The sequence below is a fragment of the Chroicocephalus ridibundus genome, chromosome 1 (genome assembly GCF_963924245.1).
Source record: "Chroicocephalus ridibundus chromosome 1, bChrRid1.1, whole genome shotgun sequence".
Classification (NCBI taxonomy): domain Eukaryota; kingdom Metazoa; phylum Chordata; class Aves; order Charadriiformes; family Laridae; genus Chroicocephalus; species Chroicocephalus ridibundus.
In genome coordinates this window covers 35,606,143-35,632,405 of record NC_086284.1, presented here as the reverse complement: position 1 = coordinate 35,632,405, position 26,263 = coordinate 35,606,143, and the positions used below count along the sequence as shown (strand labels likewise).

Here is a 26,263-nt window from a genome sequence, read left to right as displayed (position 1 = left end):
CCTGTGCTCAAGTTTGTGCCCATTACCTCTTGTCCTGTCACTGGGCACCACTGAAAAGAGCCTGGCCCCATCCTCCTGACACCCACCCTTTAAGTATTTATAAGTGTTGATAAGGTCCCCCATCACTCGTCTTTTTTCCAGACTGAAGAGACCCAAATCCCTCAGTCTTTCTTCATAAGAGAGGTGTTCCAGCCCCCTAATCATCTTTGTAGCCCTTGGCTGTTCCCTCTCCAGCAGTTCCCTGGAGAGCCCAGAGCCCAGAACTGGACACAGTACTCCAGGTGTGACCTCACCAAGGCAGAGTAGAGGGGGAGGATGACCTCCCTCCACCTGCTGGCCACACTCTTCTTGATGCACCCCAGGATGCCATTGGCCTTTTTGGCCACAAGGGCACATTGCTGGCTCATGGTCATCCTGTTGTCCACCAGGACTCCCAGGTCTCTTTCAGCTGAGCTGCTCTCCAGCAGGTCAGCCCCCAACCTGTACTGGTGCATGGGGTTATTCCTCCCCAGGTGCAGCACCCTACACTTGCCCTTGTTGAATTTCATAAGATTCCTCTCTGCCCAACTCTCTAGCCTGTCTAGGCCTCTCTGTATGGCAGCACAGCCTTCTGGTGTGTCAGCCATTTTTTTCACATATTCCTCTCTACAGTGCACCTTTGAATGCACTCAAAGGTTACCTCTTTGGACTGGAACAAATCAGTGACACATTCTTCCTCACTTCTCCTCAAAATGGAGTCATCATCTCTTCCATTGGAGTTAGGCAGACCTAAAGCACCTGAACATGAGCATATCATTCTTCAGCCCTTAAAGTCACTCTCCAAAGTCGCCTGGCAAGTTTACAGGGAAGTAATCACTTCACTGCTCTGATCTCAGCTGTCTGCTCTGTTATCTTCAAGGATTATCAGAAAGCATGAATTAGTTACAGCCATTCTCTTTTCTTTCTTGCTTCTACTTGCAGTAGGCCCTAGATGGTCAGCATTTCTTCTAGACTCCCACCTGTTCCTTTTGTCCACACAGCTGAAGGTCAATCATTAGCTACCTCAGTTGTATAGGCAGCCCATCTATTTCCAAACTATTGCATGGCAGTACTTAGTTGTTGAAGAAATGTTGGCAAAAAGCTCCTGTTCATCACTCTCAGAATATCAAAGAGAGATTGCACTCAAATATTGTTTCCAGGCGAAGGACCTGAACTGAGTACATAACCACCCTAGACTCTGTGTAGTCAATGCAGGGAAATAGGTATCTGCAGAAGATCTCAGCTACACTAAGACCAAAATCTATACCTATAGATATAGGCCTATAAAGGAAGGACTCTCTTCATTCAAAGTTGGGTGACATATGTTTCTAGAATAGATGGCCTTGTCAAACACTTTAAAAGTTACCTGGGATGAATTCAGGCTACTTTTTCTCAAGATCTACCTCCTCATTTTCTCAGTGACATCAAAGACATCAAGAGTATCTAGGACACATAACAGTTTTGGTCATGTAGCTTACTAGGCATCTTAGAAACTGACATATACAACAGTTTAAAAAAAAAATAAAAAAAAACAAGAAAAATACGAATGCTGAAATGACATCCTCACACACAGAGGCTCTCAGTAAATACAGTGCCTCTTTTGCTACCTCCTCTAGTTCCAAAAAATGGCAGTCTAGATTTTCATGCCCTGTCGGCTCTGCTGCACGCTGCAGATATACAAGCAGATGATTGATGGGTTTTACACTATGGAAGCCCTACTTGTTGGCAAATGCACACTTGAGAAAGGATTCCAGACCTCTGAGCCACAGCAGGAGCTAACGGGGTCTGTAGACCGTTTGTTTCAGATTTACATTTAGTATATGACAAACACAACTATCCTTCTGTCTCGTTCTTGGTTAGAAGAATAGCTTTCGTTTACCTATAAAGAAAGTATTTATTCTAATTCTTGGTGAAGTGAGTATTCAGGACTAGGCAATATGAGCGTAGATTCTCAATCTGTATCATTAAAGATGCAATTTGCAGTAAAATTCCCCAACTTTTTCTAAGGGAATTGATCTGAATTGGACAGCATATTTTCACACATTTTCAAGAGGCTCAGGCAGAGTTTCCTAGCTAGACATTTGGTAAGCTGACTGCATTCAGGTCCCAACACATTCAGCTAGGGTGTCCCAAAGCAGCCTTTAGTAAGTGGTACTTGCTCTTTACCCGACTCGTGTGGCCACATGTTTTTTGGATCACCCTCCCATCCTTTATCTCTCCAAAGAAATGTGATCTGTGCACACAAAGATAGTAAAGACCCCATGCTAGCTAAATCATAGTCTTTCCCAGGACTATGTTCTTATAGACGCTCAGGATTTACAGTTCAGAGCTAACACAGTCAGTTTTACCTTACCTAGACTTGTATTTCTCTGCTTCCCTTTCCTGAAGTATGTATACACTGCAACCAGAAACCTAACAGGAATATGGGATCATTTCTCCCCCACATATGACTCCTCTGCTGAATCACATCATGTTGCCCTGTCACTCACATGGGGCATCTTCTTCCTCCTAGGCTGGACAGCCAAGCAAAGCAAACTTCTTCCCTGCAGAAGTCAGCCTAGCTTCCTAACGCTCAGCAAGTTCCCCAGGGTCTTATTTATAAACTTTCTTTGTTCTGCTTCTGGAAAAATACTGAATGTTCCCACTGCTTTCCCTGCAGAGTAATTTGGCTGAAGTCTCTTCTCCTAAGACTCCAGCACCAGTTGTTCCCACTTCAGTGAGCACCATCAAGGCTAACGGTCATCTATCACCCCTGACCCAGGCCCCAACAGCGTATTGCCTAAGGCATCCCATAATAAAGCAACTGAACTAGAATTCATAAACTGGATGCTGAGATTCCATAAATACAACACTTTCAAACCAACTCTCATTCCTTGCTCAAGGAGTTTTTGAAAGATCAAGCAAGTCCATCAGTGAATCCAGAAATCAGCAACTCCAAAACGAAAAAAGGCTAAAAAGGCTTGGGTTTCTGGCATGTAATTATATCTACAGGAGAGTGAGCTAGCATCAAAACCACTCCCTTTCTTGTGGTTTCATTCACAGAGATTCAGTCTTGGGGTTTATCACCCCAGATGAAGGAACAGTTAATGGCCAAACAAATGCAGAACCCAGGTGAAACAGCAGGAGCTATCTAGTAATTAGATCATCAGATCTTCTTTTCTGTATGGAAAAAGATGCCGTGTAACTCAGTATTGAGTAGTTTTGGTCTAACCTTGAAATCAAACAAAAGCAGAGCCTGTCTTTCCTTCAGTTCTTCCTAAATCCTCCCAAATTAAGAGACCCAATTCCATTTTCAAATTTCCTGCATACAGTCCCAGTGGCATTATACAGAAGTATGATGACTTAGAAAATTAAGCCAAGTATGACATCCTTCATGAGGGATTTTTTTTACCTCTGACTCTAAAATGGCCTAAAGTTCCTGTCAAACGCCGAAGTTCTTTCTGGGAAGAAATTTCCCTGCACCGAGGCACAATAATCTTCCCTGATATGTATATGACATACAAGTTTGTGCAGCCAAACAAATAAGATTGAAAAAAAAAAAAAAAAAAATCAAACTTTAGTCAGAATGATACTTTTATCACAATATAGCAGCAGTCTGAAGGTATAAACTATACATCTTTTTTCCTCCCCTCGGATGTAATTTTCTAAGAGCTTGTAAAAAGGAACACCAACATTTTTGACATAAAAAACACGGAAGATTCAGTCAAAACACCTAAAAAACTGACAACAAAAAATTCAAATAGAAAAAACCTAAGTACTTTACTGCACACAGAGGAAAATACTTGGACTGCAAAGTTCTCATGAATGCTATTGATCTTTCGTCGGCTTTCACCAAGTGAAAGGACCTCTTGTCCCTAACTACGACTGGAGGGGACAGAGGAGTAGAAATGGAGGTTTTGAGGTGCTAATTAAAGAGAAGAAGTTGGGAAAAATGTCACGAAAAAGGACTTTCCCTCTTTTTTCCTTCCTTCACTTACAAAATACTGAAAATTGCTTTTGTGCAAACAGTTATTTTCTACCATGCACTCTTTTTCTTGTCACTTTTAAGTCCCCTAGACACAAATCTACGGAAAATGAATACTCAAGATATATTTGAACAAATCCTCTCCAAAACGATAAATAGCAATTATCCACGACCTTTCCAGAGAGAAGGATCATAACAGACATCCACTGGGATAATTCTCCCATTCATATCATTTAAGGGAATGACACCACATAGAGCACATAGAAGTGAAGTTTCACTATACATCTCTTTTCTGTCACTGCAATGACAACCCAGAGGAGTGTGTTGATCCTGCGAATGTTCTCATCCTGATCTTATTATTTCTGAAATGGAAGCTCAAATGTAGAAAAAGGAAGAGCATTTTCCAACACCAATTCCAACGCTACCATGTTGGCCGCTTAAAAAAAAAAAAGTGGCATAAGCAGAAAGACAAAAACATCAAACCCGGTGTCGTAAGTAGCAAATCTAAACAAAGAGAGTTCCACTATCCCCAGACTAGTTCTTCTGCAAGGAAAATGCTACGTATTCTCCAACCTGGGACTGTATTCTGACTTGCACTCAAAAATAGCAGAAGGAACTGTATCACACAAAATTAAGGACTACCCATCTTGGAAACTACATATCTAACCAGAACAGATTTGTAGAGTCAACATTTTAGAACCTTTTATTTGGGCATATTTGGTGTGACCCTTAGACTGGCTGAGGGCTTCTCAAAGACCATTCTTTTCTGCAGCCACACCAGACCTGTCCTCTGCATGGCTTGGCTTAAAGCAGTTTCACAGCTATTCTGAATTTGATCACTCTTTGCAAAGAATGGTCTGATGGTTCACCTACAGCACAGAAGTTCTTGCTACATCTTTTCTCCTCATCCCAGCTCCCGACTTAGTTTTTCTTGCTCCAGAAAAGAACCAAAGCACATCTAAAGTTCCCTACGATGGAAATTCTCAACTGGTCAGTCAATCTACTTCAGGTTCTCTTACCCTGCCCTCGAGACAGGCTCTAGCTTCGGCAGGTTGTTTACATCATGTATTATTTTTGTGTATGAATACTAATGTTTGTTAGAGGCCCTAATACAAGATTATAGTTAGAGCTTAAAAAAAATTTATGGAACTATTTCAAATACAGTAGAAGGCTTTGTGGCATCCACTGGACAAAAACCAGATACAGTTGCAGTCAAAGTCACTGCTTTGCCAGAAAATTACAGATCAAACTGAAACTGAAATCCTTGCCTGAAGAATGGAGGGAAGCACACGCATGCACAGAAATCCTGCCTTTTATTCTCCTTCCACCTGAGCCCCACATTGCTCCTAAGTGCCTGAACAAGCATTCCTAAGGATAGTCCCTAACAAAGTCTCTCAGAATCAGTAAGGCAGTACACATGCCTTTGCGCAGAAAGGCCAGAGACCAAGCAATAAGCTTTTATAATTTCTCTTTTCAGTTATAAATCGAGGCCGATATAATGAAAAATACATGTTTCAGAAAGCTGAATGTGTTCTTATAGCAGAATACTTTGGGAAACCAAACATTTCCCTTTCCAGCTCAGATTACATAAAAATACCAATACTCAGGAGTTCCCACATAAATAGCCTGTTTCATTTTTAAAAGTCTGATTTTTTTTTTTTTTTTATTCTTTGTGTGGTTTTGTATTTTTCTGCCCCCCCGCCATTGAGCTTAACTGTTTCCTCCCAGTGTTCTGTCTATGCTGGGATACGTTTGGGTTTTTTCCTCTTGGGGCTAATGGTGCAAACACCATCCCTCTGAACAATCCCTGACAGGGGACTGAAGCAAAGGAGGGTAAAATTTTTTCCATGAAAGTGCAAATAGGACTTTAAGATGGGTTGGACAAATGGCTCTCAGTCAAATGACATATGGCAAAAGCCATGCCACTGCACTAGTCCGTTTTTGACTCCTTGCTTATGCACTTATATAGCAACAACCAATTCCACCTCAAACCATGGAATAAGGACATATTACAGTAATTTCTGATTGAGGGAAGCAAGATACAAGTTCTCACTGAGCCAAAGTGAAGTCTCTTTTTTTTCCTCCAAGGAGCACACTGAAAAGCCTCTCTCATCACAGTGAATAATGGCAAGGCTTTCATTAGCCAGCAGTTATCACTGAATACATGCAGAGATGGTGGATTCATAGTGCACCCCCGTGCAGGCATCCCCATTTGGGGATGAACCTGCATGAGAGTACAGACGTTGCACACACCAGGATCCTGTCTCCACAGACCAAACAAAAACTTACACATGTCCTTTAAAGTTTAAGCTGGCATTATAAAGAGAAAATGTGTTAGGTGCAATAATGTTTTCAAAACTGTTTTTATACAGTTAAATGATGAGAACTGAGGGGTTTATATCTATCTTACAGAGATTTTCCAAGTCATGTTCTATTACCCCCTGATATGCAAAAAAGCCCCAGCCATCTCCCCCAAAAAGATGCATTTGTAAGTTTCCAGAAACACATAGACGATATGTGGGAATTGATGTTAAGGTAGAAAGCAAGCTTCCAAGCCAAAACTACAAATAATTTCTATTGCTGTGCAAACCAAAGCAAAGCAATGCTTGCATAAATCTTCCTACTATGCTCATCACTCTGCTTCAGTTACATGCATCCTGGTCCTAACATTATTGGGATTTAGAATTAATGACCCACTGAGATTTATAGGGCCAATTACACCTCTCAGCATTACCACTTTGCAGGCCCCTACAGCCTTAAATAGACATTAGAAGGTCACTCAGAAAACTCCTATTAAGTTCAACTGACTTCAGAAGAGGCCCTTTGCCAAAAAAAAAAAAAAAAAAAAAAAAAAAAGAAAGAGCGAGAGAGAACTCTAAATAGGAGATGCTTTTTAAAAAAAAATAAATACCACTTTTATCAATATTTCTGTAAAACTGACTGTGCATTTTTCTTGAGGGAACCGCTTAGAAGCATTTACTAGTTGCATCCAGTTGAGTCCATTTGCCATTTGGGGTTTTTTCCATCTCTTCCAAAAATACGGAATAAATACAGCTGGATCTAGCACTGGTGTGGAATGCAGTGGGAAATGACAGAATAGTTTAAGTGTATTAATGCGAGTGTGACAGATATGACCATGGAGTGACGTCTAGAGGGATTGCTCAGCGTTCGTGGAACTGTGAGGAATTCACTTGGCGACATCCCTAGAAAGTGAGAAGTCCCTAAATTAATATTGCCCAGTTGCAGTAACTGAGGCAACTGAAATCATCTTTGCTCATAGACAGCATTGCGCACAGATTGCTCAACGTAGACAATTCCATATGTTCTTGTGTTTCCTTTCCCTCTTTTCACAGGCATGGCTTTCTTTGAGCAACCCAAAGTGCTGAGAGTGATGCAAGTCATGGAACAGTAACCACACATGTTGCACAACAGAAGAAAGTTTTGAAATGAAGGAAAAGCACAGCATTTTTTTTGTAAGAAACAGGCTGATAGACATACAGATATGATCAAAGAAATTCAGAATTCAAAACCGTTTTCTTCATTTAAGGATTTTTAATGAAGGGAAAAAAAATTACTAAGTAGATAGCTAGTCAGACTTCTGCCTGGCATGAATTAAGCCATTCAAGTACACACAATTTATAATAGAAACACCAAAAAGCACCTTTAACTACAGCATCACTGCCAAATGCCACCATAATTAGGCTAGAAATGCTGTGCTTCGAGTCATGAATAGGATGTGTTCAGCCTTATTTGCTATATAGGATCATGCCATCCAAGTTCAGGCGGCAACATTTATTGAGAAATACACTGAAAGATAACAACTGATTTAAAAGGGGTTCATGTAAGTTTACTTAAGGAGCAACTTCAGAGATTATTTTCAATTACTGAGATAAAATCATGGCTTCTCTCAGGAGGAAAAAAGGAAAGTGTTTTTTTTCTATACACTACATAGAGCATATGAAAGCTTTAAGAATAGTCTGATTTCACAAACAATATCTGTCTCTTACTAATATCCCTCAACTCTGCTTTTCCCTCCCTCAAGTCATTTTTTCCAATTATTTTCAACATTTTCTTTGATCGATTAATAAAAAGCAGCTTTCCTGCTGCAGATAACAGGTTACAGAATTCCCTTTTACATTGAGTAGGTTTACCCTGCTCTCAAGAATACTAGCTGATGGTTTTATTTTCTTTCACCAAATCTGCAGGGCTCTGGCCGATCGTTGACTTTTTCTGCACCAAACTCCTCATTGATTTCAGAGAGCATGAGGATGACGGCAGGACATAAGCACTAAGTGCCAGTACTTCTAAACTTGCATGAGGATCCACAATTAATAAACCAGAAAGCCTCTATTAACTTGCATTAAAAAAAATAGCTTTGACAGCTTCTCTTGCAAGGCTGCAGATCTGGAAAAAAGCCCTCACCTTCAACTCCTCCAAATGCACTACCAAACAGCTCAGCATCCCTATTTAATAAGTAACACATGGCATCCTCATCTGATGCAGAGGGGATACAGCTACACTGTCTACTTTAGACAAGTAACTTTGCTATGACTTAACCTTGTAATTGTAGGGTTGCTGTACATTTGCGGCGGAGACACTTAGACACCTGGAGCAGGCAATTCAGAGCCCAAGGGGCTGCGATACATGTACTGTGTAAGCTCTTAATTCAGGCACTTAACGTTACATGCCCAGAGCGAGCCTGTGCAGTCCCTCCACACATTTCAGCACAGTACCGTGCTTCATGCATGCTGTACGTATGAACCTGAGTCCCTCTGCTATTTCAGCCTTGCCGCATCACTTCACTACCTGCATCTCCACGGGTAAGAAGAAAAAAATGTACATATGCAATATGCCTCTTTAGGCAACAGAAAACCTCAGGAGTTAAAGGGCGGGATGTACACAGAAATAAAAAAAAAAAGAAATCAGATTTATTTTTTTCGGCACAGAAACCTGGAGACATGTCATGAACATATATTAGCCCTCTTAAGACAACTACTCAAGATATTGATGGAGTTGACAGTGCAATCTTGTCATACTCCCGTCAGATCGCCATCGGACTCACGCACGGCAGACCTGCAGCTCCAGAGCAGTTTAGCTCTTCTAATACGTGTCATCCATCTTACAAGGTATATTTTATTAGTTCAAGAAAAAAAAAATAATAATCCGTATTCCAAATAGTAGAGTCACTGACAAGCCACAGATCTTTTGGAAGTAAAACAGGAAAGCATATTTGGCAGAACATTTAAGGCCTTACTAGGCTGGGAAAAAAGCCCACCTTTGTGGAGAAAGTAATGACATCCGTATGCCTTTAAAGAAAAAAAAAAAAAACACAAAGGTTTTCTAGTCATAAGCCATGACAAAATTATTGGCTGATCACCTGCTGTCTTGCATGCACATCAAGCTGTTTTTCCAGCAAGAATTGTTCACTTACATTGCTCAAATGAATGTCTCTCTTAAAATAAAAAAATAAAAAAAAAAATAGCCCATTGAAAATAACTCCCTAATCTGCCATCCTTTCAATAGAACTGAAGTGCTCTTCACACACATAGTACACAAGCATCTTGAATTAGCAGGGAACTATTTTTAAATACATGAAGGATAAGATACGAAATTAGTTTCATGGGGAATGAGAACCTTAGAGATTATTTACTTTCCCTTAATTACTTCGACTCACCACTCATTTAGCTTTCCAATAGTACTACCTATTTCACACTCAAATTTTGATACTAAAGACACGTGAGTGTGTTTTTTGAACATTTAAGATTATGGGTCTTAATGATACATAAGCACATTTCTCAAACTGACTTACCCACATAAAAGCTAAATAAAGATACCATACAGTACAAATATTCCTTTCTTTGGAACAACTGCCTCAAAGTAAGAATCCCTACACAAAAGCAAGCACCTTTCTTCAAGCAAAAACATGAAAATTCTGACAACTGTACAAAAGTATTACACTAGGCGCTAGTAGCCTCTTATACTACTGGTCTTCTATAATGTAAGGAGCAAAAGAAATATCATTATTTAAAAATTATTTTTGAGAGCAAGGAACTCAGCTGACAGGACAGCCTACCCGAGTCCTGAGCCTGAGAGAGAAGCTTGAGTTTTTAAGCTTTCAAACAAGAAGAAATTAAGTGTGGCCACACAGCGCTGCTGGGCTACATCCACTGCCCATCCTTCCTTCATATGACACAGGCACACTTCTGTCACTTGCACGGGATACAAAAAAAGAAAAGTTAAGAGTAGATTAAATGGTATTCCAGAAAGAGAGCACTTGTGGCAAATTTCAAATATAAAAATTAAAGAAAAGCAGCAGTAAAAAAATAAGATCTACAGTCTTATCCCTGTAGAAATACATTAATTAGGACAGTTATGACAGAGCATTGTAATATCAAAAAAGTGGGAAAGTAAATAGAAAGGATGAAGGGAGCAAAGAAAAGGAAAGTAATAAGGAGGACAGGGCATTAGAAAATAGCAAGTCTGAAATATAAAAGAAATGGAAGTCACAGTAAAAAGACAGAGGACAGATGGACACAAAGAAAAGGAGAAAGGAGAGTTATAACAATGAAAGGAGAGAAAGCAAGACAAAAAAGGCTAGGGAGACAGACATACAGAAGGGACTGCTTAAAATTTAAAAAAAAAAAAAAACCACAGAAAAAAAAATACAAACGAGCACAGCTCTACATTCCTTCTCAAAAATTAGTCTAGAAACCAGAGCTAGAACCAAAGTAAGTGAAATTCACTTCATTGGCTAACGAAGCTTCATTCGATGCTGACAGCTCAGGGCTCAGTCCTGTCTCTGTCAAGCAGTGGGACTTTGTGCCAGAACTTCTCAGCTCCCATAGGATTAAGGCTGAGCTGAAGCAATGCCTGAATGATTTTCTGCACTTAAACACCTGAGACATTGCATACCATAGCATCAGCTCTGGATTTTTTAAGATAACTAGTCTCTACTAGGTAAGAGAATTACGAGGTACAAATTCAGCCACGGTACTACACATAGCAGCACATACTACTGCCACCATGTATATGAAATTACAAGTTCTCTCATTAAGCTGAGTTATCAAACAATTTATTATGTTATATAGTACCAATAATTCTTCTATCAGCTGTCAACGATTAATTTATCAGAAAAAAAAATATATACGGGCTGTTACAGCAATTAGCAAAGGAATCACCATGAAATGAAGTGGATTTTCTGAAGGCTTTCCAGAGAGAGATGGTAAGAAAGAAGCTTTGGGTTCCACTTTCCACCAGTGAATACTGCAACGTTTCAACAAAACAGCCATTGCCGTTGAGAGGAAGAAGGAGAAGAGACCCTGAAAAGAATTTCTCAAATCACTTATTAGAATATAATGAATATTAACAATAGACAGTACAGATTCGCTTGAGAATTGAGTATTGCTGGGTTTTGGATCCCTTCTTCTAGGCTGTTAAGGTTGCTAGGGAATTTCACAGTTAATGGTGTATTTCCATATGAATGTCTGAAGAAGGGGGAAGGGTTTGCAAAACTGAATCTTAAGCGTGGAGTTTTCTTTGTCCTTTGGAGAGAAAATCCGATGTACGACACCTTCAAACTTGACTATACATTATCAATTTTTAGAAGAAAAATTTACATAGAAGATGTTTCAAGAGGCATTGTGAGGAAGAACTTGCTCCTCTTACGATGGTCAGTATCAATGCACCAGAGTTGCCATTATACACATTCCGAGGGCAACAAGCGGCCTGCAGACCATAGCAGCTTTGGTTTGCTTTAACAGATAAAAGCAGCAAATTCATTTTGTTTTAAACAGATTGTACGTTCATTTTTCATAGACCATTTAGAAAGCACATTGCTGTGGGCTTCCCAATGACAAATACACTGAGGCACCAGCAAGTGACAATACACTTTGTACTCCTTGACATGGATGAAAGAATTCAATTCAACTTTTCTTTTTTCTATCTGGAAAGAGAAATGCCTGAGAAAAATATTTTTTAGCCCTACTTCCTGAGTAAGAAGCTTAAATGACGCTCTGTCTGCGTCTTCATCTGTTTCTCCTCCTTTCTCTTCACTAATTTGGAGTGACATTGGTCAACAGCAACCAAAACTGACAGAGGGCAGAGTCCCTTCATTTTCATGCAAATAAGTGGCTGAATAAAGAAGAACAATTATTAACAAATGTCCTATGGTTTGAATGGTAGGTACTCAACCTTGCATCAGAAAAATCCACAGAGCCATCACCACTGAAGGGGAACCTGCGGAATACAAGGTGACATTGACTCCTCACTCACACCACCACCCTTTATCTGGTTATTCTCCCCATCCTTTAGTATTCAAACCATCCCAACTCAGGCAACTCTTATTTACTGCAAGTATACAGTAAATACAGACACCCTTTCATTGGCAACTGCTGTGGCAGTTGATCTTCACACCACAGTATTATCTTAATAAACTGTCTCTCAGCCCCAGGGTCTTTGTTCTCATATGAGTGACCTACAGTTGGTCACCCTGTATCTTATACAAAGCATGACGAGCGCAGAGGTTATACGAGTTAATTGCACAGTGACTGCAAAAATAGCATGCTTTCTTCCTATCAGCAATGTGGTCTTTCTCTACTGAAAACAATTGGAGTTACACTGTAATTCAAGTTAATGAGAGAACTGTATATCTGGATAACTCTATCATTAGTTAATGTTACCAGCACACAAGCTTGTCTGTATGGTATTTGACAACGAAATTCAAGTTAAACAGCCTCCTCCAGAATGAAGACAATATTGGATTAATTAGGTAACTTGCTACACATTTAGAAAATGAAGATGAATATCCCTTTTATAACCATATTAAAATCCTACAGAATAAGAACCAGATTGTAAGCTGTTATTATAGTGTAACTCATGAATATGTCTTGAATTACTCAAAATTTAAATCACTGGAGATCAGAATCTGGCCCCATACGTCTTAAAAGAACACTTGACTCACTGCTCATGTGAAAAGGACGCAATCTCCATCAACACATAATGCACAGGAACAAATTGTTTCCTAGGACTGTTCAAAATTCTCTGCCAAAAGAATTTGTATTCTGGTACTCCTAAAATCTATGTTATTTTTATTGGTTTACATGCTACTTTTGCTACTAGCTACAGAGTGAATGTCTGGAGAAAAGCAGGAGCTGGGGTCCTTTACTCAGTCTTTTCCCCATATGCTTCCCAGAATTCAGGCAATTTTCTCCCTCTGACCACTGGAAATACTGTAAGAAGTCCATAAAGCCTTTACAAGCTAAAAAACAAACCACAGACTACTGAATTCACTTTGTAACATGATTATTCCTCTAACATGGTCCAAAACTGAAAGCATGCAACTCTAAATAAAACACAAAAATGTCATAGCTGAGTCACAAGTCTCTAAACAGTCTGGTCTACCATTCTTTTAGTCTATTTTTAGTCATGCTTTAACAACTTGGGATACATCTACATAAGCCTTTTGAAGACAGATAAGTTTTCTCTCTACCTATGCTTTATGATGCTTCTGCATCAGCCAGGGCTGAACCTCAAGTTGTGTTAGCAAGGGATCATGCGTGAAAAAGCAAATTTATCAAAATGTTTCAAGCCTAACAGTGCAACATGGCAAAATGCTCTGCATTGAGCTGGGCAGGGAACAAAATACTTTCAAATCGGAACCGTCCACATTCAACTGCCAGCGTCTCCTATAACTTGACTGCTACATATTCCACCGTTCTGACACAAACAGGGATAGCAGACTGATCATCTGGATTTCAGCTTAAGTTATGAAACCACGCTCCTTCTGACTGTCCCGCTTCCTTTTACCCAACTCACTGTAAGGCTTGGTGAGAACCACAGACAAACAGAATTGTAGAATCATAGAATGTCTGGAGTCAGAAAGGACCTTCAAACATCACCTAGTCCAACCCCCATGCCACAGGCAGGGACATCTTTCACTAGATCAGGTTGTTCAAAGCCCCATCCAACCTGACCTTGAATATTTCCAATGATGGGGCATCCACTACTTCTCTGGGCAACTCTCACAGTAAAAAAAAAAAAATCTTCCTTATATCCAATCTAAACATACCCTCTCTCAATTTAAAGCCACTGCCCCTTGTCCTATCACTACAGGCCTTGGTAAAAAGTCCCACTCCATCTTTCTTGTAAGCCCCCTTTATATACTGAAAGGCCGCAATAAGATCTCCCCAGAGCCTTCTTATCTCCAGGCTGAACAGTAATCCCCCAGAAAACCTGAAACTGAACCCAGAATTCCAGTGTCCATAAAGGGGAGTGCCCTGAGGCACCAAATGCAGCTGAAACTGCTGCCTAGACCCACTCCCTTTTCCTTACTGAGTCATCCGCACAGGAGTACCTGGCAGCACTGGTCCTAAAATTTTGCTACAGTTGCATGTTTTCCGTGACCTGCATTTTGATTTCAAAGATCCAAATTGAAATTGGTGGGGACCAGCTGCACAACATATGCCACAATCCATTGCTGGTTTATATTTCTGCTTTCTTCAAATCAAGTATGGTGTAAAGTGAGTGCAAATAGAGCTGGAAACAACTATGCAACAGGATCAGCTGCATCCTTCAAAGACAACACACTTATATCTACCACGTTCTTGAAGACTTCAACTGGCAAAGGCCCCACAATGTTCACACAATCCATTCTAGGACCTCTGCATCTTTACCACTACAAAAAAATTCCTGAACTTGTTATTTATTGCAACATTTTCAGCCCATGACTTATACTCCACTCACTGTGAGCACTGCAGACTTTTTTTCCTCATATGTCAGACTTCTTCCTGTTCTCCATCTTCATTCAAAGCATTAATCTTGTAATTGAGTTTCTACAGCTGCTGAGGCCTCCTTCAAATATTTTTCTCAAATATTTGGTGTTATTTATTTGCAAGTTAGAGGAAGAAAGTCTCCGCTTGCACTGGAGTGTCATCAGGCTGTACCTGGTCCAAATCCTTCTGAAACCATCATCAGTTGCCATCCTAAGATTAGTGATTCTCTGAGGAGTATCTTGCTGTATAAGAAGTTTTTTTTACAAAAGTCACATTCATTTCAGTTTAAATAAACTTGAATTATTGAGGACCACAGAGTAGAGGCAAAAATAAAGATAAGATCTTCCTCGGAGGCTGTCCAAGAGTAACTGAAGGAAGGGAGCATAAATCCTCTTTTTTCCCAGCCAACTCCTAATTACATAGATGGTTCTTTCTCACCGAGGTGAACTCAGCATCAGGACAAACCTGCTTCAGAAGTTCTCATTTCAATTTGTTTCTGCCACTACTACGCTTGCTCCTCAGGCACATACAGAACACCTCCTCGTCATACAGTCATCCCATGGTATCCCTTAGAGACATGGCTGAGTGTTACAAAGGTCTGCTTTTTTCCTTGCACGGATGCTCACAGCCACTCTCTGAACACTTCCCATATTCACTGAACCACCTTGCATTAATAGAAGTGCTGTTTATTCTAGGTTTGGGCTTTTAGTTCTGCATTTCCCTATTCCTTCATCCATTTAACAGCAAACTAGTGAATTTAAATGTCTTTAAAAGGGCAGTACATGCAGGCTTACATCTTACCCTAAACTGCTCATTTCGTGTTATGCTGACAGGAACATTAGCACGAAAGCAAGTTTCTCACCAAGTTTGAAGTCTTCATTTTCCTAGTGTCTAAGATAGGAGCAGCTATCGCTCTTTGTTGTCCCTGATAACAAAGACAAACCGATTCCTCTAGAACGAAAGGACGTTGAAGAGACACTGAAACAACCAGAACAGTGACTTCAGTGATCATCACAGCTATATTTCAATGATGACAGGGTTGTCAAAGCATCTCATCTTCAGGATTATCAAATTCAATCTTCTGCTTTCAATTCAGTATTCAGTTTCATCTGGCAGTCCGTCTGACATTGAAGAACCAAAAGAAAGGGATTTTCCGCATGATTTCAAGATGACCACTAGTCTTTTCTGTCTAGCTACTCATGCAACATTTATACTTTAGGTATAGAAGAATTGTTTGATTACAGTGGGTTGACTGACTCGCTTCACACTACTCCCTTTATTCCTGAGCAAGATAAGCCTGAAAATTATTCCTTTTATCATTGCTATTTTATTTGTAGTATACAGTAGTGAACAGAATCAACTTTGTTATTATGGAAAAGGTAAACCTAGGTGTGAGACTGGCAAGCTGGCCTTACACAAAGCTGCCCTGTCCGATGTGCTGCCTATTTGCTGTCCGGATTTGAACAAACGAAGCCTGCTCTGACCGCAGAGTTCTTCCTTCTCTTCCTTCTCGTCACTATCCATGGAGAGCGGATTACATTAAGCAGCTACTCCGTTCTTTCAGTATCAGCGAGCTTTCTCTTTCCTTTCCCCCAGAGACCTTATGCAGTTACATAATCTCCCTTCGTATTTTCCAAGAAACCTAAGAAGAAATTCCAATTTTTCAGCCTTTCTCTTTTATTTAAAAAATGTTAATAGTTTCCTTCCCAGGCTGAAATTACAGCTGCCTTCTATTTCGCAAAGAAAACAATACAAACTACACATTACGTATGTTCTGCAAAATGATACAGAAGTTAAACAAATGCATCATGAAAAGTAAAACTGCAAAACCCAACTAATGACATAAGCACCACACCTGGTTTCACATGTTTTTCTGTAATAGCATTAACCTTACAGAATTGGCAAGAAACTGGATAGCTAAGTAGATTGGCAACAGTACACCGAGGCTTCCACCTGGCGTGTATCAGCTCAAGTTTAGCCCAGCTCCCTCTAGGAACTGCAGATGCGTGCTCTCTCACAGGCTATCGATGAAATAAAATGGTAATGGCTATCTGGTTCATACAAAATAGGAGATTACATTGCAGAAAGACAGTCATCAGCATAAACAGTATTTCCTCTTCGTTAAGACATGACTAACCCTAAACGAAAAAAACTGGCCAAGGATGCCTTCATTTGCTAAAATGAAATTAACCTACGGGATGCTCATTTTAGTCCAGCTAATGGAAAAGTCACATAAAGAAGATTCTAAAGCAAAAGTACTTTCCAGGACCTTTAAGCATTCAGCTTTCACACGTAACAGCCTGCCACCAACACCCCATTTATGCTCTGCCCGGAGATGTTGGAAGCCAGATGTGTGTGCGCAGAGGAGGCATGAGGATGCATGAATACACCATGCATTTACAAGCTAGTAAATCCGCGCGGAATGCTTGTTCACATCCAGGTGCCCGTCATCCTTCTCTGTCAGCAGAGCACTATAAACACCCACTTTTTTGATATATCTATAGCCATACTACCCCGGGCTGTGATCTCGGCAGATTTCACTGCTAAGCAAGGGTCACACCACCAAGGAAAACCCTCAATAAACTAAGTGGATCACTCATTTGGTAAATGCAACTCTTTCTTCTGAGTCAGTGTTGAAGTAATGCCAACATCCATCATAAGTCATCAGAAGAGATTAATCCATGGATCTTTGCCACCAAAATACAGGCTTCTACCACTGCAGAATTAGAGAGAACTGCTTCAGTTGGTAGAAAATAGCAAGTTCTCATTCTATATTCAGAGGAGCCACTGAATTAGGATATAACACAATTTCACAGAATGTGAGACCAGCAAAATGTTAGGAAGCAATCCGCTACTTTCAGATGAAACAAACTTATTTGTCATCACTGAAAGTCTTCCTGACTCTTCTCATAAGGGCATGAGTACCAGCGCCCATTCTAAGAGTACGTTCTCATTTTGGATATTGCATTCCACCTCCCTAAATTCACCTCACACCTTTATCAGCTACTTCTGTTTCATTTCTTCTTTGCTTCCCTGTCAAAAGGCTTCCCAACAGGTATGGCTAAGTCTGAACAGAGTTGTAAAAAATAGTGTTCAACTCTCACTGTATTCTACCCCAGGCAGAGCTGCTGTATCCTGATGCATTTTTACACTGTATGTAGGGCACAGACCCCTTTAAAATCTACATAAAGTCAACCTGTCATACCAAAATAGTTGTATGTTAGCCACTCTGGCCATGGAGAGACTGTCCCTCATCACGTATTGATGAGATCTAGTATACCAAACCCCACACCCTAAACGCGAACACTATGTTAAAAGCACCTGTATAAAAATGCTTTAAAGCCTCATTTAACTTAACTCTAAAAATATCTAAAAAACTTTTAACAGAAACAAATTGTAATTAAGATTGTTGTTGACCTAGCTTCTCCCTGCAAAGGCACCAGAATAATAAACTTACATTTACACGGTATCTTTCAGTCCAAAGGATTCCATCCAACAAGTCTGATCATACACACACTTACACAGAAGAGCGTTATTAACATACACAAGTAATCCTAAGTAAACCAATCTACTCAATTTCATTACCACCAACTACTGAGCTTGATCCACTCACCTGTATGGGCTCTTTTTATCTACCTTATCCATCCATCAACAAATTGTCCCTCTAACATCAGCAATGCTTTGGCAACAACTTCAGTCTTAATCCTTATGTTCTGCCTAAAAAAACCCAACCTTCCTCCAGCTTCGTTCAACCTCTTCTCAAACCTCTGTCACCAAGGTCATCAACCAACCCCCAGAGAAAAACTCCAGCAAGGGCTCAGTCTGGCTTACCTGTCAGAGTACTTGTTCTTAAGCAGTTACCTGGGGCGTGTTGGGAGTGTACTGGTTTTTAAGAGACAAAACAACATTTTCCATCTTATTCTGCACACAGAAAACCTAGAGGAAACCTAAAACTGTCTTCTACAATTTCAAAACACCCCTTTCTTGCACCATCAAGTACTTAAACCAAAGGTCAGTCTCACCAACTGGCCCTGCCCCAGAGCAGCTTTCACGTCTGTGTGGTACTCCTGCAAGATCACTGATTTAATCATTATCGCGCAAGGGAGGGTTATTCTGAATCACTTGTTTTTACCTTACGGTTACCGAAATAGGCATCGTTTAAACAGTTGGCTGTCAGGTATCCACAAAGCATGGCAGAGGGAAATCCACCTCCTCCTCTGCAATTGGCATGGCTGTTGGAAAACATTCCCTGATGATATCAGTCTGCAGAACGGGTTTTTTTCTGAATACTTGCTTCGAGTAAAATGAAGTGCAAGAAACCAGTGTAATAATTCCAGGCAAGCGTTCCTCAAGAAGACTGCTGCTACACCTTGAACCTGCCTCTTCCCTGGCTGAGCTGTCTCCCAGACTGAATAGATGAGGGAGCAACACACCTTAGGAAAGGTCATTCATACACCTCAGCCTCTTCCAGAAAACATGCCACTCATGGCAGTAGTCACAGAATCACAGAATAGCAGGGGCTGGAAGGGACCTTTGGAGATCATCTAGTCCAACCCCCCCTGCCAAAGCAGGTTCACCTAGAGCAGGCTGGACAGGTGGGTTTTGAATGTCTCCAGAGAAGGAGACTCCACCACCTCTCTGGGCAGCCTGTTCCAGTGCTCTGCCACCTTCAAAGTAAAGAAGTTTTTCCTTATGTTAAGATGGAATTTCCTGTGTTCCAGCTTGTGCCCGTTGCCCCTTTACTTGGCTAAGCCAGGTCTCTCAGCCTTTCCTCATAAGAGAGATGCTCCATTCCCTTGATCATCTTTGTAGCCCTCATCAAGAGTTGCACTACACACAGATTAGCCAGATCACAGGAGACAGCTGTTATGAGCCCAGGTCACCTTATGGGGGGACAGGAAGGAAGCAGTAGTACTTACATCATTGCTACCTGATGGCAGTAAGCTTCTTTAGATGATCAAACAAAATGCTGCAGAAACTGTCAACAAATAAGAAGCTGGCACCTCTGTGCCCTCTACACCACCTCAGGATGCTCATTGTTTTCAAAAGGGAAAATGAACAAATGGATAAACCAGAACTGCTTACTAAAAAAATCTATGGTAGTCGATCCTTGCACATCCACCATCCCTGCATTGACTCAATCGGAGCCCATCTGATGACCCTGTTCTGATTCATGCATTTATAAAAGCATAAAACCCAACTGTCTTGGTACTGGAAACCGCTTGGCCAAAGTATGAACATTCTGGTTTGAGAAAAACCAAGTCAAGGATGGTTGGCCCAGTATCTGACCTAGTTTCTTTTGTAACCTTCAGCTAAAACTAGAATGAAACATAGACATGAAAAAGGGCTGTTAGATCTTGTACTCCATCTCCTTCAAAACGCAGAATTGCCTCCTCCAGTATATTCCCTAGTGACTTGCCTACTCTTATTTAAACAGCTGAAGAGGGGTGGGGGGCTCTCACTACACCTGGACTAATACAGGCTCCAATACATTAAGTTTTTGACCAGAATTCATCTTAAACTTTTATTTCCTTGATTTCTCCATTTATTCCTAGGTATTCTCCCACATAATGCACCAAAAAAAAAAAAATCAGATTCCTTTGACTACAATACACTTCAAATATCTACACGTAGTTAACCTATCTCCCCAGATTCAGTGCCATCCTAGAAACATGTACATTTTTTAATATTTCCCCTCATCTAGTTCCTCCAGACCCTCAAGTATTTTGTTACTCTTGTCTAACCTTCGTTCAAATTGTAAATATCTTTCTGTTGATACAGTATTCAGAGTTTTCAGACACGTTCATGACAGACTCTTATAAAACAGGAATCCCACCTCTTTGTTCGAGGACCTTTTTCTTGTCAGCTCAACCACAAACCATGCTGTTCTGTAATCAAGTCACACTGCAGACTCATGTATTAATTCCTGCTGGGTCTTAATTCTAGATCCCTTCCAGCATTGCTACTACCCGTCAGTACGTTCCTGGTTTGAGACCCCTGTGAACTTGCCTTTTCCCCAGATTTGTTCCCTTCACTCTACTATCCTGTGGGAATTCTTCTTAAGTTCTGTTTACTCAAAAGCAAAGATGTTAGTATCAAAGGTTACAGGTTTTGCTTGAGGCCTCTGTTCAACAAAGCATTTAATTACATGCCCAACTTTAGCCACATGCTTAAATCCAGTTGATCTAAGCAAGCAGAGATGAGCTTAAGCACACATAAAATAAAATAACATAAAAAAGTTAGGCATGCAAGTTGGTGCTTTGCTGAACCAAATACTCAGTTTTTCTAATCACTTGGATGGTTTATTTTACATATTTGGCAAGAATTGACAGCTCAATGCTTTTATGTTACAGGATTTAAAAATGAAGCTTCAAGAGCTTCCAAAACTGACATCATGCTTTTGTTCCTTTCTTAAAATAAGAATACGAAATAAATACCTAAGTAAATATGCAACAGTACAGTAATGATTAAGTCTATAGGATTTAAACAGGCAGTAAGTAACTCTACATTCTCATTACTGAAGTTCCCTCTTGGGAAAAAAAAAAAAAAAAAAACACTGAAAATTTGAAAAAGCACATGTATCTCAGCAAGATATGCAGCACGTTCCCCGTTAGCTCATTAGCCACTACCACCATTGCACAGTTAAACAGAGAGAACAAAGCTGTCCATTTCTTAATTCGTGTCTACCAAACGCCTTTAAATGCAATGGACTTAACTCACTGCTCCATGAAAGATGGATTTTTAGGGGGGAGAAGTGGGAAGAAGGCACTAGTCTTTGGTTTTGGTCATGGGTTGACTATTTACATGAGTCGCCAACCCACATGACAGAAGATGTAAGATTTTACATTCATGGTCAGTAACAAATACAGTTGGCATAACAGGAATTTCGTGGAGAGTATTTAAAATCACTTCCAAATGTCTTCCATTGTTTACAAACAGAATACTTCACGATCTTTCTTTCCCTCTTGTTTCTTGTTTGTACTTTTTGTTTTCTTTGCCTTCCGTCATTCTGCTGCCTGGTAAACACAGGCAGAGGCTAAGCGGGGACTGCAATTAGGCAGCCACACCAAGCTTAATCTGCGGACTACCTAATTGTAAGACTTGAGGTTTGGGAGAAATGCCATCTGAGGAAGAAACAGAGAAGAAAAATTGGAAAAGGACTACTTCCTCTCAATCCATAAAGCCTTCCAAAATTCAATTAACATGTTCTAAACTAAACCATCCACACATGCTATGGGATTAAAATGTGTGATTTCAAATATAGACAAGAAAGTAGGTGCTCATTGATATTTATCAGAATTATAATATTCTCTGACCATTCCACTTAGGCATTTCTTATTGAAGTGGCGTCTGTTGTAACACTTTTGTACCTTGAGATGATCCAGAAAAATACCTATAGGCAATATAAATAAATTGTAGATGACTGCGGATTGGATCTGTTAAATAATGCTGTGAACCCCAAAGTCAGAGAACGCCATTCCCACGTGTAGCACAAATACTGTTGTTTAATAATGCATACATGATTAAGTTCGCTGTCTTCCCACAGCAAATTTTTCTTGTGATTTTATAGTTTCCCGGATGGAAATAATATCTTCACTGTTGCCAATTCACTGCTGCAAACAGGAACACTACCAGTGTCTTTACTTACAGTGTGCCGGCTGTAAACACCGCTGGAGAGCAAAAGACTGGTAGTTAGAACTCTGAACAACTTTTTGCTACTTCCTCCTGTATCGGAAGGAAAGGTGGCAAAGAACAAAAGCTCCTCTGCTACATTGTACATCCAGCTACTCATCTGTGCCTGCTTACCTGCCTTCCCTACTGCAGTTCAGCATCTCCAGCAGCCTTGGAAGCAGGAACACCTGCTGGAAGGCTGAAAGCCACCCAGTAAGCACCGATACCGGGTTACAGCCACAGCTTGCACTAATGGATTTTTTCAGATAGATGGCAGTGCGCAAAGTGCATCCGAGATTGGTCCAGGGTCGAGATGCCATTTCAATGCTTCAGACACTTTAACTAAGGGAATTACTGCATTATCAAAAGCACTTTTAGAAAGATCACGGCTTTAGGACCCGATCCGGCTGCATCGTGTTAGCTCCAGCTCTTTTGATGGGGTGAACTGGGTGCCAAGAACGTAAACATGGCAAAGCAGCCCTTAGGATTTTACTTCCCAATTCCTCAAAGCGGCAAAGGATTTTTCTTTTAATACATTCTACCAAACACAGTTTTAAAACACAAAGCTAAAGGATGACTAATGAGACAAAGTCCAGAAAGATATTGCATACTGCATACAGGAGACGATAAATCTGATTTTCAAGCATCTGTAATACCATAGATTTAGAAATAGTCCAGCAATAAGAACAGGGTATTTCAAATCACTCTTATAGGCAAAAATTATACAGCTACTACTTAACTTTGTGCCCTCTTCATTCTAACAGACATTGTTGTCAAGCTAGGAGAGCAGAGTGAAATTTTAACCATGTAACTGCACCTACCCCAGCAAATCCCTTTCTCACAAGAGGAAGATATTAACAAAGCAGCTGGAGCAAACAGGAGCAAATCTCACTGCACAATTACTAGTTCTGTACCTACTACTTGTGGGTTTCGACGTACAGCTATCATGATGTGGAAGCATCCACCATCGTTTTGTTTTCTGCTCGCAGTAGGGGGTTGCTAGGAAACAAAATACTATTGTCTGATTTCATGATCTATTGCCTGGTTTGCCTGGCAATAGAGTCTCCTAAATCTATTACCAGATTATTTTCTATTTCAGAGAGAGATTAAGACTAACATTAAAACACATGCACAGAGAGAGAAGCAGTAAAAAAAATGCCTCAAAATTCAGGGAAAGGATGTATATAGTCCAGGTGGAGGAAGACAAACTATCCTGAGAAAAAAAATGAACTTAAGCAGTCTGGTGATATTTATATACGCATGCACTCACACGTGTATCAGCGTTCCTCGACTGTATCTATAGTTCTGCCGACTTGTCAAAGACTCTCTTGCTTCTGAGGATACAAAACGTTCTCATACTACTCAAGAGCTACTGTACACTGCAAGTTCTGTAAATACCACATGCTGCAGAACGCCTGGTGCAGGCGAGCACACACGCCGGAGTCTTTTTTGTTCTTGGAATTCAGCTCAGGGTTGTTTCAGTGCCTTCATTTCTTTATCCAACCATTTTATGGGGTTTTTTTGCACATTTGGACAGATAGAAGAGTCAGAGAGAATTCCTCACTCTCCTCCTCCTCCACCCCTCCCCCCTTCGGTTGTAACATGAATAAATAAACAAATAGATTGATAAATAAATAAATAAAAGGATCAGGAAAAGAGATCTAAAACCAAAAGCCACAATAGCAAATTTCACATATTTTTACAGTGGCAAGTCTTCATAACATGAGAGATTAAAAGATTATTAAATCCAGACAAACGTGGTTGCCTATCAAGATATCCCCAAAACACAACAGGAGACCTCAACACCAAAAAAACAATCATGCTTAAAAGCTGAGAGTCAGATGAAGAGACTTCAGCACAAAGCCATAGAGAAAAAGGTTTTAAATAAAACCGGCAGAGTAGTTATTACTCTTTTATGTATAGCTACAATTTCACACCATGCATAACATGCACTATTTCAAAGTCCTTTCAACTTATTTATTAACATCTGTGCATTTTATCATTCCATTTTAAATTTGAGGGGGAAAAAAATGAATGAGGTACATTGCAAAAGACATCAAAGCTTTTGACATATTACAGCAGAACTTCCAGTGATAAAAAAAAGTAATAACACACAACATAGAAAATACACAATTCACAGGCAGAATCTGAGAGCTTCTTGTCTCTCCTGCCCAGAGACGGATTTATTCAGCCTCTAACCTTCCTTTCAGAAACCAGGAGCCCTCACCAAATACACATTTAGAATTCAAGAACAAGAGAGTAAAACGCAAGAGAGCTTTTTCCACCCCAGACAACTGCAAGCTACTTCTAGCGATTAGATCAAAGCAACCGGAGATGGACACGACCCACAACCAATCCCACTCCTCGCCAGGGTAGGATACAGCTATTCCCCAGCTGGTAACCCACTACAATAACACTGCTGGTCACAAAAGGGTGCCCAGCCGTTCCCCTGTCCCCTCACCGGTCGCACACCGACATCCTGTCACCTAGAGCTTGGCTGAAATCTGTTTCAAAGCTCGAGGAAGGGGAGAGGAAGAGGAGGAGAGGGATGGGACAGTCACCTCTCGAGCTGCCACCAAACACTGTTCTGCAAACTGCAGGGGGGCTGCCGGGGTCCTCGAAAGCCGCAGCTCCCTAACACTCTCGGGGGGGGGGGGGAGGGGGGAAGAGCGGGCTTTCCAAGCGGGGAAGGGACCCCGGCGTCCCACCCCGGCTGCGCTGCCCGCCGGCCCACGCGTGTCCCCCGCGGGGGACGCTGCCCGGGGCGCGGCGGGGCTCTCCCCGGCGTGGACGCGGGAGGGGGGAAGCAGCGGGAGCCCCGTCCTCCCCGCCGCTGCGGCAGCAACTGCAATTAAAAAAAAAAAAAAACAGAGAGAAGAAAATAAAAATAAATAAATAAATAGCCCGCTAGCGGGAACGGGGAAATAAAAACCTACCCTAAACAGGCGGACCCCAAACAACAACAAAAACCGGGCGCCCAGGAGAGCAAACTTTCTGACTCACCGGGGAGAACCGGTGCCTGGCGAGGGGTGGGGGGGGAGGGGGGGCGGCGGGGGCGACGCACAGCCCCGCGGCGCCGGGGGAGCGGAGCCGGGCGAGGCGGTCGCCGCCGGCGGGGCTGCGGCGGGGCCGGGGCAGCGCGTCTTTCCCTGCTCCCTTCGCCTTCCTTCCCTCCTCTCTCTCCCCGCCTCGTCCCTCCCCGGCCTCCCCCCCGTCTCCCCGCCGGGAGCCGCCGCGGGACCGCTGCACCTACCGGCTGCCGGTGCGGGGCCGCGGAGCAGCGGGAGCCGCGGCCGCCGCCGCCCCCCCGTTCGGCGGCTGCCGGGCCGGCGGCGCTGCAGCAGGCGGAGGACGCCCCGCGGCGGCGGGGAGAGCGGCGGGGGAGGCGGCGGCTGCCGATGCTGGGGCGGCGCGGTGCCTGGGTCGGTGTGTGTCTGTCTGAGGGTGTGTGCGTGTGCCGGGGTGTGTGTGTGTGTGTGTGTGTGCGCGCCGGGGAGGGATGCTGCAAGGGACCGAGGGAAAATTCTCCCCTCCTCGCAAAACCGCCGACAAATGGCAAGGCAGGTGTGCAGCGGAGGCAAGGCTCCCGGAGGAGGAGGAGGAGGAGGAAGGGGGAGAGGGGCGGTGAGGAAGGCGGAGAGCGCACAGCCCGGCGGGCGGGACTGGGGAGGCGTGGGGGGGAGGGGGGAGGAAGGACGCCCTACAAGCCGGGAATGCCCCAGGCACCCCCGGCAGAGCATCATGCAGCAAGTTTTCCCTGAGGCCTGCCCTGAAAAGTGATTCCCAGCGCTCTGGGCAGGTTTGGGAGCAACACCCCATCCGATGGGATCAGCGCTTCCTC

General features: G+C 41.8%; 1 protein-coding gene across 4 annotated transcripts in view; it reads right to left on the bottom strand.

Annotated features, from left to right (window-relative positions):
• ENOX1 (ecto-NOX disulfide-thiol exchanger 1) overlaps positions 1-26,006 on the bottom strand; it is a 379,879-nt gene extending 353,873 nt beyond the window's left edge. For all 4 annotated transcript variants that reach the window (XM_063334867.1, XM_063334896.1, XM_063334903.1 and 1 more), the window contains exon 1: positions 25,676-26,006. The gene's annotated coding sequence lies outside the window, so the exon portion shown is untranslated. The remainder of the gene's footprint in view (positions 1-25,675) is intronic.
• Positions 26,007-26,263: the final 257 nt, after the last annotated feature.